Source organism: Oncorhynchus clarkii, chromosome 30, assembly GCF_045791955.1.
Source record: "Oncorhynchus clarkii lewisi isolate Uvic-CL-2024 chromosome 30, UVic_Ocla_1.0, whole genome shotgun sequence".
NCBI lineage: Eukaryota > Metazoa > Chordata > Actinopteri > Salmoniformes > Salmonidae > Oncorhynchus > Oncorhynchus clarkii.
This window is the reverse complement of record NC_092176.1, coordinates 12,565,120-12,579,345: the sequence shown is the minus strand read 5'-3', so window position 1 is coordinate 12,579,345 and position 14,226 is coordinate 12,565,120.

The following is a 14,226-nucleotide window of genomic DNA, read 5'->3' as shown; positions in this document are numbered from 1 at the left end:
TCTTCAAGTCCGAGGGCGGAGGCGGAGGGTTGGACATGGAGGGAGACGATGAAATGGCACCAAAGCAGATGGATAAAGTCAAGAGAACCATTTGAAACCTCATCTTGACAATGTTGGAAGTGTAGACCTCGAGCTAGTTGTCTGTTTAGGAAGGTTCATTAAGGCAGCCATTTGTAATGTAGCAGCACAATGCCACTGATAAACTCATTAGAGCCCAACTGCTGACACATTCCAGGCGGTTCACAAAGCCCACTCTGCTCCCAGACCACATAAATGACCAATGACACCACACACACAAACCCATGCACACAATTTGTTTTAGACTACTTCTGTATTAGGTATTACATCGACCCCCATACATTGAATAATACCCTCATATAATGAGCAGTTGCAGCGTTACCCTTTTCAGCTGGATGGAGGGAGGCAAAGCCAGACAGAGTAGGCTAGTGTATGAGGGTATTGAAAACACAGCTGGGGACAGGGACTGGATAGATTAAAACTATTCAATACATTTCAAATGGATTGTGAAAATAATAGTGCAGAAGACAGACTTCCCATTGAGCACGTTTGTTTAAAAAAAAATCTAATTTCAACCAGCGTTGTAAACATTGACATTAGGGTAAAATGTCAATTTACAGTAAATTAAAATCCGACTAAGGTTTTTACATAAATCTAATTTCAAATAATCATTAGAACTATGTATATGTTGAAATTGCATTAAAAAGCATATTTTTCATCCTATATTCAATATACTGTATATTGGATGGCTGAAATTATGTTGTATTTCATATTTGACTAGACATTTATTTGACATTGTTTCAATGTTGATAGTAAAATGGTATGTTTGAATCAACGTCATTGTTTCAACATCATGCCATCAATTATTAAATGTTATTTAGGTAGTCTACGCAAATGAGTTTGGAAGCTGATCAATGTCTAAAGGTGTTTACATTATAGCTCAGTTGAAACCAACACAGTTTATTTTCTAAATTAAGCAGGGTACCCAGACATGCATCTGGATGGTAAACTTGTTCTCCTTGAAGTGCATTACCCCTCATACCAGTAGGAGTCATTGTTCAGGGACGAATCGTTGTTAGCTAGCAAGCTAATTTAGCAAGTGCTCTGTGATGCTAGCATAGCAAACTAAAAACTAACTTTTTTCCCTCAGTCCGCTTACTAGCCAGTCCATCTAGTTACCTAGACAATGAGCTCACTGAGGCTGCCTGCAGCCCAACAATGTCACGTGACAGGCAGAGTCACGTTCTAATCTACATTACATTACATTAGAGAGTTCTAATCTACATTACGCGGCTACGAGACCGAGGAATGGGTAGCCTACTCCGCTCCTTGTCTTCAATGAGAGAGACTTTTCAGTGTTAGTTTATTTGGAAAATGTGCTAGGCTACTGGAGGTTAGTGGCACAAGAAAGTTTAATGGACTAAACTTTCTGAACTTCACCAACGGAGTAGAGACAATACCAGGATTTGTGGAATCGAGCTCCGAATACATCAAATAGCCCGAGGTGAGTACTTCAAAAATATATATTCGGTCTCCCGAGTGGCGTAGCTGTTTAAGGCACTACATCGTCAATGTAAATTATCCAGTGGCGATTTTTATGAATTGTTCAGCAGTCTAATGGCTTGGGGTGTAGAAGCTGTTGATGAGCCTTTTGGTCCTAGACATGGCGCTCCAGTACCGCTTGCCGTGCGGTAGCAGAGAAAACAGTCTATAACTTGGGTGACTGGAGTCTCTGACAATTTTATGGACTTTCCTCTGACACTGCCTATTATATAGGTCCTGGATGGCAGGAAGCTTAGCCCCAGTGATGTACTGGGCCGTTCGCACAACCCTCTGTAGCGCCTTACGGTCAGATGCCAAGCAGTTGCCATACCAGGTGGTGATGCAACCAGTGCTCTCGATGGTGCAGCTGTAGAAGCTTTTGAGGATCTGGGAAAAGGTTTTGTCGTGCCCTCTTCACGACTGTGTTGGTATGTTTGGACCATGATAGTTTGTTGGTGATGTGGACACCAAGGAACTTGAAACTTTCGACCCGCTCCACTACAGCCCTGTTGATGTTAATGGGGGGCGGTTTGGCCCGCCTTTTCCTGTAGTCCACGATCAGCTCCTTTGTCTTACTCACATTGAGGGAGAGGTTGTTGTCCTGGCACTACACTGCCAGTTTTCTGACCTCCTCTCTATAGGCCGTCTTATTGTTGTCAGTGATCAGGCCTACCACTGTTGTGTCGTCAGAAAACGTAATGATGAAGTCGTGTTTGGCCACACAGTCGTGGGTAAACAGGGAATACTGGAGGGGACATACCACTGAGGGGCCCCAGTGTTAAGGATCAGGGTGGCAGATGTTTTGTTTCCTACTCTTACCACCTGGGGGCGTCCTGTCAGGAAGTCCAGGATCCAGTTCCAGAGGGAGAAGTTTAGTCCCAGAGTCCTTAGCTTAGTGATGAGCTTCATGGGCTCTACGGTGTTGAATGCTGAGCTGTAGTTGATGAACAGCATTCTCACATAGGTGTTCCTTTTGTCCAGGTGCGATTTGAGATTGCGTCATCTGTGGATCTGTTGGGGCGGAATGCGAATTGGAGTGGGTTTAGAGTGTCCGGGAGGAGGCTGTTGATGTGAGCCATGACCAGCCTTTCAAAGCTCTTCATTGCTACCGACATGAGTGCCACGGGGCGGTAGTCATTTAGGCATATTACCTTCGCTTCCTTGGGCACAGGGACTATGCTGGTCTGCTGAAACATGTAGCTATTACAGACTTGGTCAGGGAGAGGTTGAAAATGTCAGTGAAGGCACTCGACAGTTGGTCCGCTCATGCTTTGAGTACACGTCCTGGTGATCCGTCTGGCCCAGCGGCTGAATGTTGACCTGTTTAAAGGTTTTGTTCACATCGGCTACCGAGAGCGTTATCACAAAGTCATCCAGAACAGCTGGTGCTCTCGTGCATTCTGCAATGTTGCTTGCCTCAATGCGAGCATAAAATACATTTAGCTCATCTGGTAGGCTCGCGTCACTGGGCAGCTCGCGTCTGGGTTTCCCTTTGTAGTCCGTAATAGTTTTCAAGCCCTGCCACATCCGACTAGCGGCAGAGCCGGTGTAGTAGGATTCAATCTTAATCCTGTATTGACGCTTTGCTTGTTTGATGGTTCGTCTGAGGGCATAGCGGGATTTCTTACAAAGCGTCCGGATTAGTCTCCTGCCCTTTGAAAGCGGCAGCTCTAGCTTTTAGTATGTGGATATATTGAAGCAACATCTCAAGACATCAGTCAGGAAGTTAAAGCTTGGTTGCAAAAGTCAAGGTATTGGAGTGGCCATCACAAAGCTCTGACCTCAAACCTATTGAACATTTGTGGGGAGAACTGAAAAAGCGTGTGCGAGCAAGGAGGCCTACAAGCCTGACTCAGTTACACCAGCTCTGTCAGGAGGAATGGGCCAAAATTCACCCAACTTATTGTGGGAAGCTTGTGGAAGGCTACTCAAAACATTTGACCCAAGTTAAACAACTTAAAGGCAATGCTACCAAATACTAATTGAGTGTATGTAAACTTCTGACCCACTAGGAATGTGATGAAAGAAATAAAATCTGAAATAAATCATTCGGACATTTCACATTCTTAAGAAAGGGTGATCCTAATTGACCTAAAACAGGGAATTTTTACTGGGATTATATGTCAGGAATTGTGAAACTGAGTTTAAATGTATTTGGCCAAGGTGTATGTAAACATCCGACTTCAACTGTAGCGTCTCTGTTCTGCCGGTGCATGGAAAATCCCGCCAGCTCTATATTGTCCATTTCTTAGTTCAGCCACGTCTCGGTGAAACATAATGTCCCGTTGGTAGGATAATTATTTTATTTTCTAATGATTAGCAAGGAGAATGGAAGGCATAAGGAGCTTACTCGCTTGCCTCTGGCATCTCAGAGGAAATCTGTCCTTTTGTCTGATGGGTCCAAATTTGAAATATATGGTTCCAACCGCTGTGTCTTTGTGAGACGCAGAGTAGGTGAACGGATGATCCCCGCTTGTGTGATTCCCACCATGGAGGAGGTGGTGTGGGGGTGCTTTGCTGGTGACACTGTCAGTGATTTATTTTGAATTGAAGGCACACTTAACCAGCATGGCTACCACAGCATTCTTCAGCGATACACCATCCCATCTGGTTTGCACTTAGTGGGACTATCATTTGTTTTTCATCAGGACAATAACCCAACACACCTCCAGGCTGTGTAATGGCTATTTTACCAAGAAGGAGAGTGATGGAGTGCTGCATCAGATGACCTGGACTCAACAATTGAGGTGGCTTGGGATTAGTTGGACTGCAGAGTGAAGGAATGCCAGCCAACAAGTGCTCAGCATGTGGGAACTCCTTCAAGACGGTTGGAAAAGCATTCCAGGTGAAGCTGGTTGAGAGAATGTTTAGCAGTTTAGCTCAGAAAATGCCTCCCTCGTCAATCTGCTGCCATAGGCGGCCACCTAATCCAGCCTAATGAGTGGGACACTATGTTGGAATTAAGTAAAACCAGAACTCCACACCCCTATCTCTATCTATGGATAATTTATGAAAGGGCCAACTTTAGCTAGCTACCCACCTGAGGACAACAATACAACGTGATACAACAACTAAAAAAAAAAAAAATACTGTCAAAAATGTCTGGCTTGATGTGATGTGATTGGAGTGAAGCCAAATTCAAACTGGCTTCCCTTGACACTTTTTTTTATTTTATTTGGTGAGCCAGCACCATTCACAGTTGAGCTCACACAGTTTAGCTCAAGGCTGATTGGATTTTATTGTAGTTTTCTTTTACCAAGGGAGGCCAAATGCTCGCTGACTTCCCTTGCATTCAATAGTACGGGTGGCAACAATATTATACTCTTTTTGACCAGACAGCATCAGAAATCATCCATGTTTTGTGCTGCTACCATGTTGTGCTGCTGTTGTGTTGCTACCATGTTGTTGTCATGTTGTGTTGCTACAGTATCGTGCTGCATTTTCCTGTGTTGTTGTCTTAGGTCTCTCTTCATGTAGTGTTGTGGTGTCTCTCTTGTCCTGATATGTGTTTTGTCCTATATTTTTAATCCCAGCCCCCATCCCTGCAGGAGGCCTTTTGCCTTCTGGTAGGCCATCATTGTCAGTAAGAATTTGTTCTTAACTGACTTGCCTAGTTAAATAAAGGTAAGAAAAAAAAGAAAGATGGCTTACATGTACAGAGACTGGGGGGTGCTGTTTCACTCACTCAGATGCTTTCTATGGTGAGATACATTCAGCCTCTTGTGAATTGAAGGAAAATTATGAAACACAGAGAGATGAAAGATACATTATTTAGTATGTTTTTTGTTGTTTGTTTTGTTCTTTATGGTACATTTTTTGGGGGGGAAGCCTGGCTTCCCTTGACTCCATGAGTATACGCCACTGCACCTTGTACATTCTACTAATCTAATTCACAACAGTAAGGTGAGGCCCCGACTGAGTTCCTACATTTTTTGGGTGTATAATGTCAAAGTCCAGACCTTAACATGATCGAGATGTTGTGGCAGAACCTGAGACGAGTAGTTCATGCACGAAAACCCACAAATGTCCCTGCGTTAAAGCAGTTCTGCATGGAATCGGGGGGCAAAGTTTCTCCACAGCGATCTGAGAGACTGTTCAACAACTCTAGGAAGCGTTTGGTTGCAGTCATTACAGCTAAAGGTGGCACAACGAGTTATTGAGTGTAAGGGGGCAATTACAGTGCCTTCAGAAAGTATTCATACCCCTTGACTTATTCCACATGTTTTTGTGTTACAATCTGAATTCATAATGGTCAGCAACTCCAGTGTAGATTTGGCCTTTGGTGTTTTAGGTTATTATCCTGCTGAAAGGTGAATTTGTCTCCCAGTGTCTGTTGGAAAGCAGAATGAACCAGTTTCCTATAGGATTTTGCCTGTGCTCATAGCTGTATTCTGTTTTTTTATCCTAAAAAAACCCCTTGCCGATGGCAAGCATACCCATAACGTGATGCAGCCACCATGCTTTAAAATTTGAAGAATGGTACTCAGTGATATATTGTGTTGGATTTGCCCTGAAACATAACGCTTTGTGTTTAGGATGGACATTTTATTTCTTTGCCACTTTTGCAGTGTCACTGAAGTGTCTTGTTGCAAACAGGAATGCATGTTTTGGAATATACACTGCTCAAAAAAATAAAGGGAACACTTAAACAACACAATGTAACTCCAAGTCAATCACACTTCTGTGAATTCAAACTGTCCACTTAGGAAGCAACACTGATTGACAATACATTTCACATGCTGTTGTGCAATATGGACTGGCCCGCCCGTTCCCCAGACCTGAATCCAATTGAGCACATCTGGGACATCATGTCTCGCTCCATCCACCAACAGACTTGTTGGTGGTGTCTCGCTCGTTGCACCACAGACTTTCCAGGAGTTGGCGGATGCTTTAGTCCAGGTCTGGGAGGAGATCCCTCAGGAGTCCATCCGCCACCTCATCAGGAGCATGCCCAGGCATTGTAGGGAGGTCATACAGGCACGTGGAGGCCACACACACTACTGAGCCTCATTTTGACTTGTTTTAAGGACATTACATCAAAGTTGGATCAGCCTGTAGTGTGGTTTTCCACTTTAATTTTGAGTGTGACTCCAAATTCAGATTTCCATGGGTTGATACATTTGATTTCCATTAATAATTTTTGTGTGATTTTGTTGTCAGCCCATTCAACTATGTAAAGAAAAAAGTATTTAATTAGAATATTTCATTCATTCAGATCTAGGATGTGTTATTTTAGTGTTCCCTTTATTTTTTTGAGCAGTGTATGTATTCTGTACAGGCTTCCTTCTTTTCACTCTGTCATTCAGGTTATTATTGTGGAGTAACTGCAATGTTGTTGATCCATCCTCAGTTTTCTCCTATCACAGCCATTCAACTCTATATAACTGGCCTCGTGGTGAAATCCCTGAGTGATTTCCTTCCTTCTTCCCCATCCAAAGCCAAATGAATAACTTCACCATGCGAGAAAGGATGTCCAGCTTCTGCTTTTTTTATTTTACACATCTACCAATCTGTGCCCTTCTTTAAGAGGCATTGAAAAACCTCTGTGGTTGAATCTGTGCTTGAAATTCACTGCACGACGGCGGGACCTTAATTAATTATCTGAATGTGTGTTTTACAGAGATGGGGTGGTTAGTCAAAAATCATGTTACCCAGTAATATTGAACACTGAATGAGTCCATGCAACTTTATTATGTGATTTGAAAGCACATTTTTATTGCTGTACTTATTTTGACTTGCCATAACATACGTATTGCCATAACAAAGGGGTTGAATACATATTGCCATAACAAAGGGGTTGAATACTCATTGACTCAAGACATTTCAACTTTCAATATTGTTTTTAATTCCTAAAATTCTCTACAAACAAAATTCCACTTTGACATTATGGGATATTGTGTTTAGATCCGTGGCACACAATCCAAATGTAATCCATTTTATTGGCTGTAAAACAACAAAATGTGAAAAAAGTAAAGGGGTGTGAATACTTTCCGAAGGCTCTGTACTTTTTCAAACAGGGGCTTTAGGTGTTGCATAACATTGTTTATTAAATAAATGAAATAAGCATCAAAAGGGCGTTATTTGTTCACTCAGGTTCCCTTTATCTAACATTAATTTTTACTTGTTATTACTGCATTGTCGGAACTAGAAGCACAAGCATTTCGCTACACTCGCATTAACATCTGCTAACCATGTGTATGTGACAAATAAAATTTGATTTGATTTGATTTGATTTAATGTTTTGCTTGAAGATAACAACATCATTCAGTGTCCAAATATGCAAAAATAGTGAAAATCAGAAAGGGGGCAAATGCTTTTTCACGGCACTGTATTTTGGGGAAATAATCGAAATAGCAAGTTGTGTTTATTTTAATACTAATACATGAAAGCAAAAATTCTCTGGCCTACTGGGCAAAAAGGAGGGCTCCACCACCTCCCAATTCAATTAACCCCTGGCTGTCAGATTACTACTAGGCTTACAATTAAATTCAAAGCAATTGGCGCACTACTTAAACAAAACTTGTGTACTTTTTTTGTTGCCTACTTAAATGTTTTGGTCTTGAGCTAGTGTATGGTGACTGCCATACCCAACTGACGCCCCTAGAGGTGCACCCAACCCTAGTGGTTTCATGGGAGAAGCAGATCCTCCGGAACCACATCCTGGACCTGAAAAGATGTCTAGACAGCATGTAGCAGCAGCTGGATGAGAGTGAGTAGTGGATCACGCCATCTATTCACCAGAGGGATTTCTCCCTTGCTGGTAAGGTGCTCCAGGAGGGGGAGGGAAACCACTCAGTGCCAACCTCCGTCAGACAGCAGCTCAGACTGCCATCATTCAGACCATTGCCAACCAGACCGCCGTTGACCAGACTGCCACCGTCCAGACCACCGACGACCAGACTGCCACCGTCCAGACCACCGACGACCAGACTGCCACCGTCCAGACCACCGACGACCAGACTGCCACCGTCCAGACCACCGACGACCAGACTGCCACCGTCCAGACCACCGACGACCAGACTGCCACCGTCCAGACCACCGACGACCAGACTGCCACCGTCCAGACCACCGATGACCAGACTGCCACCGTCCAGACCACTGACGACCAGACCAACCAGACCACCGACGACCAGACCGCCACTGACCAGAATGCCCAGACCACCTTTGATCAGACTGTCCAGACCGCCACCGCCCATAGTGCCAACGACCACAGCGCTGTCAACCAGAATGCTGACGACCCGGTCGACCACAACGCCATCGACCAGAACATCATTGCTGACCACACTCCTGACCACTACAGCAACGACAACATCTGGCATTCCTCAGATGGCTACACAGAGCCTGTGTGATCAGGTCCAGAACTAGGCAAGCTACACAGAGCCTGTGTGATCAGGTCCAGAACCAGGCAAGCTACACAGAGCGATGCGCTGCCTAGAGAGGACCTGCAAGGTAAGATTGCCACTGCTCTGCAGGGACTGGGGATGGTAGAAATCCCAAGCCTGGAGGGTCTGAGGTGTGCAAACTAGAGGTCGACCGAATATGATTTTTCAACGCCGATACCGATTTATTGGGGGACCAAAAAAAAGCTGATACCGATTAATCGGCCTATTTTTATATACAGTGGGGAGAACAAGTATTTGATACACTGCCGATTTTACAGGTTTTCCTACTTACAAAGCATGTAGAGATCTAATTTTTATCATAGGTACACTTCAACTGTGAGAGAATCTAAAACAAAAATCCAGAAGATCACATTGTATGATTTTTAAGTAATTAATTAGCATTTTATTGCATGCCATAAGTATTTGATACATCAGAAAAGCAGAACCTATTATTTGGTAAAGAAACCTTTGTTTGCAATTACAGAGATCATACGTTTCCTGTAGTTCTTGACCAGGTTTGCACACACTGCAGCAGGGTGTTTTGGCCCACTCCTCCATACAGACCTTCTCCAGATCCTTCAGGTTTCGGGGCTGTCGCTGGGCAATACGGACTTTCAGTTCCCTCCAAAGATTTTCTATTGGGTTCAGGTCTGGAGACTGGTTAGGCCACTCCAGGACCTTGAGATGCTTCTTACGGAGCCACTCCTTAGTTGCCCTGGCTGTGTGTTTCGGGTCGTTGTCATGCTGGAAGACCCAGCCACGACCCATCTTCAATGCTCTTACTAAGGGAAGGAGGTTGTTGGCCAAGATCTCACGATACATGGCCCCATCCATCCTCCCCTCAATACGGTGCAGTCGTCCTGTCCCCTTTGCAGAAAAGCATCCCCAAAGAATGATGTTTCCACCTCCATGCTTCACGGTTTGGATGGTGTTCTTGGGGTTGTACTCATCCTTCTTCTTCCTCCAAACACGGCGAGTGGAGTTTAGACCAAAAAGCTCTATTTTTGTCTCATCAGACCACATGACCTTCTCCCATTCCTCCTCTGGATCATCCAGATGGTCATTGGCAAATTTCAGACGGGCCTGGACATGTGCTGGCTTGAGCAGGGGGACGGCACAACAAAGAGGGGTAGCGATTGTGCAATCATTGCACCTCTGTGCTCACCCTGTGTGTGTGTGTGTGTGTGTGTGTGTGTGTGTGTGCACGCATTTGTGTGTAATCCTACTGGCTACTGTTGGTCATTTCATATAGAAGGCATGCGCTCAGTGATTATCAATTAACAGATGGATTGCTTGATGGTTTAACTACATGGGCCTGGTGCACTGCTCGTCTTGTGCCAATCCTAAAGCGTCCTAGCTAGCTAACTCATTGAAGTTTTACCCTAATTGGAATATTTACAACACTGGTTGAATTTAGATGAAAACAGTACTGATTGATCACTTTTTGCAAAATGTTTTCCATGTAGATTCCACGTCATAATAGGTTGACAAATGACGTTGAAACGATGAGTGTGTGCCCAATGGGTTCTTTGTTTATTCAGCTTCATAAGGTAGTGCACTTGCCCTCATGCCCTGAAACAGCAGGTTCAAACCAAGTTGTCAGTCCCCTATATAAGTCACTACAATAGGAGGTAAGTTGATGCCCTCACCTCATTTTTTTTAATACATTTATTTAACCAGAACACCTCACTGCACACACCTTTTGAGCCTCTGCACTGCAGGTGTGACACATCTGTAAAATCTTGACTCACTTCTCTGGACTGGAAAAATAGGTAAAAGAAGATCAAAAATGTGCTTCTTTTCATTTATGAAAATTATGAATAGGCTTCAAATACATCTCCATTGATTTTCACTGAATTCAGGTATATCCCTTGTACAGGAAGGCATCAAAAGATAAAAGACAACCTAGTTTTCTGATGTTAAGGTAAGAACTGCCGTGAACACTGACATCAGTTCAACATCTATTTTTGATTTACATTTGCTTGAGTTGTCAATTAACGGAAATTCAAAGTGAAATCAACTAAAAATGTTGATTTCGGTTGAAAGATAGGTGAAAGAAGACAATTCCATTGCGTTGAGGATTTTTTTGCAAATCCTATAAGTTTTCCATGTTGATTCAATGTCATAAAATATTTTTTTTGTTGAAATTATCTGGAAATAACACTGATTCAACCAGTTTCTGCCTAGTGTGTGGCTATCAGCTTTTATGTCAGTTACAACAGTTAGCAATGTCTGAGCGTAATGAATATAATTGTGTCCATGTTATACCTAAAAGACAAGATATATTTCCAATTTCTTCAAATAAAATAACATCTCTAACTTGAAATTGAGCTATACAATATACACTGAGTGTAGAAAAATATATTGAGTTGCAACCCACTTTGCCCTCAGAACAGCCTCAATTAATCGGCGCTTGGAGAAGGTGTTGAAAGCGTTCCACAGGGATGCTGGCCCATGTTGACTGAAATGCTTCCCACAGTTGTGTCAAGTTGGCTGGATGTCTTTTGGGTGGTGGACCATTCTTGATACACACAAGAAACTGTTGATTGTGGAAAAACCCAGCATCGTTGCAGTTCTTGACACAGTCAAACCGCTGTGCCCTATATCTGCCAGCACCTGAGGGAATGGGTACATTCATATTTATTTGTATTGTGTTGTTTCCTTGTCTATTAGGACTTTGTTGTGGCAGAATTGGGGTGAGCTGGTGTAACTTCTCAAGGGTTATGCTCTGTTCTGTGTTGGACTGTGATGTTATGTTTATAGACTCAATTTATGTTTGCACCCTAACACAAGGCCATTGTGTTCTGGAACTGTTGTTTCTATAAAATAACTTGTGTAACAATATGATTGTTTTATCACCTCTCACTATATAAGGGCATGTAACCATTTACTCTTCCAGCTCCTTCCCTGACTGAGATCAGAGAGGAATCTACCTATCAGCTGCTTGTATTAAAGATTCACCATTATAGAACTAAATTAGTTAGCTAATCTTTGAATGGATTTTTCCACAACATTTGGTGCCGTAACCCGGATGAGAGCGACCTGACTTTTTGATCCATTTTTATTGGCTTGGAACCAGACAACCCTCTGGCCAGAAAAAAAAGGTAAGAGACCTTATTAAAAAATCTGTGAGGGACTGTGTTTTCTAGCCAAGCTTTAATGGTAAAATATCTCTTCCATGAAATCCATGACATTTTGGGGTTCAATTTGGCAGAACTATTTCCCTATAATAATGAATCTGGCCAGTGAACAGTATTATAACCTAAGGAAATTGGTTAAGAGGATCTAAGGAAATGTATTCAGAGTACAGCCTAAGGGAATTGATCCAGAGTTAACACTGATCAATAGAGGCACAGTAAAACCTAAGGAAACGGATTTAGAGAACCTAAGGAAATAGGTTCAGAGGATCTTAGAAAATGTTCCAGAGAGTAAATCTAACGAAACTGATTTACATTGTGTCTCTAATAGTCAAATCAAATCAAATGTTATTTGTCACGTGCGCCAAATACAACAGGTTTCACCTTACAGTGAAATGCTTACTTACAGGCTCTACCCAATAGTGCAAAAAAGGTATTAGGTGAACAATAGAAATAAAACAACAGTAAAAAGACAGGCTATATACAGTAGCGAGGCTACATACAGACACCGGTTAGTCAGGCTGATTGAGGTAGTATGTACATATAGATATGGTTAAAGTGACTATGCATATATGATGAACAGAGAGTAGCAGTAAGCGTAAAGAGGGGTTGGCAGGTGGTGGGTGGGGACACAATGCAGATAGCCCGGTTAGCCAATGTGCGGGAGCACTGGTTGGTCGGGCCAATTGAGGTAGTATGTACATATGTACATGAATGTATAGTTAAAGTGACTGCATATATGATAAACGGAGAGTAGCAGCAGTGTAAAAGAGGGGTTGGATTGGGGGTGGGGCACACAATGCAAATAGTCCGGATAGCCATTTGATCACCTGTTCAGGAGTCTTATGGCTTGGGGGTAAAACTGCTGAAGCCTTTTTGTCCTAGACTTGGCACTCTGCTACCGCTTGCCGTGCAGTAGTAGAGAGAACAGTCTATGACTGGGGTGGCTGGGGTCTTTGACTATTTTTTGGGCCTTCCTCTGACACCGCCTGGTGTAGAGGTCCTGGATGGCAGGCAGCTTAGCCCCAGTGATGTACTGGGCCGTATGCACTACCCTCTGTAGAGCTTTGCGGTCGGAGGCCTAGCAATTGCCGTACCAGGCGGTGATGCAACCAGTTCTCTCAATGTTGCAGCTGTAGAACCTTTTGAGGATCTCAGAACCCATGCCAAAGCTTTTTAGTTTCCTGAGGGGGAATGGGCCTTGTCGTGCCCTCTTCACAACTGTCTTTGTGTGTTTGGACCATTCTAGTTTGTTGGTGGACACCAAGGAACTTGAAGCTCTCAACCTGCTCCACTGCAGCCCTGTCGATGCGAATGGGGGCGTGCTTGGCCCTCCTTTTTCTGTAGTCCACAATAATCTCCTTTGTCTTGATCACGTTGAGGGAGAGGTTGTTGTCCTGGCACCACACTGCCAGGTCTCTGACCTCCTCCCTATAGGCTGTCTCATCATTGTTGGCGATCAGGCCTACCACTGTGTCCTCTGCAAATTTAATGATGGTGTTGGAGTCGTGCCTGGCCATGCAGTTGTGTGTAATTAGGGAGTATAGGAGGGGACTGAGCGCGCACCCCTGGGGGGCTCCAGTGTTGAGGATCAGCGTGGCAGATGTGTTGCTACCTTCCCTCACCACCTGGGGGTGGCCCGTCAGGAAGTCCAGGATCCAGTTGCAGAGGGAGGTGTTTAGTCCCAGGATCCTTAGCTTAGTGATGAGCTTTGAGGGTACTATGGTGTTGAACGCTGAGCTGTAGTCAATGAATAGCATTCTCACATAGGTGTTCCTTTAGTCCAGGTGGGAAAGGGCAGTGTGGAGTGCAATAGAGATTGCATCATCTGTGGATCGGTTTGGGCGGTATGCAAATTGGAGTGGGTCTAGGGTTTCTGGGATAATGGTGTTGATGTGAGCCATTACCAGCCTTTCAAAGCACTTCATGGCTACGGACGTGAGTGCTACAGGTCTGTAGTCATTTAGGCAGGTTGCCTTCGTGTTCTTGGGCACAGGGACTATGGTGGTCTGCTTGAAACATGTTAGTATTACAGACTCAATCAGGGACATGTTGAAAATGTCATTGAAGACACCTGCCAGTTGGTCAGTAAATGCACGGAGCACACGTCCTGGTAATCCGTCTGGCCCCGCAGCCTTGTGTATGTT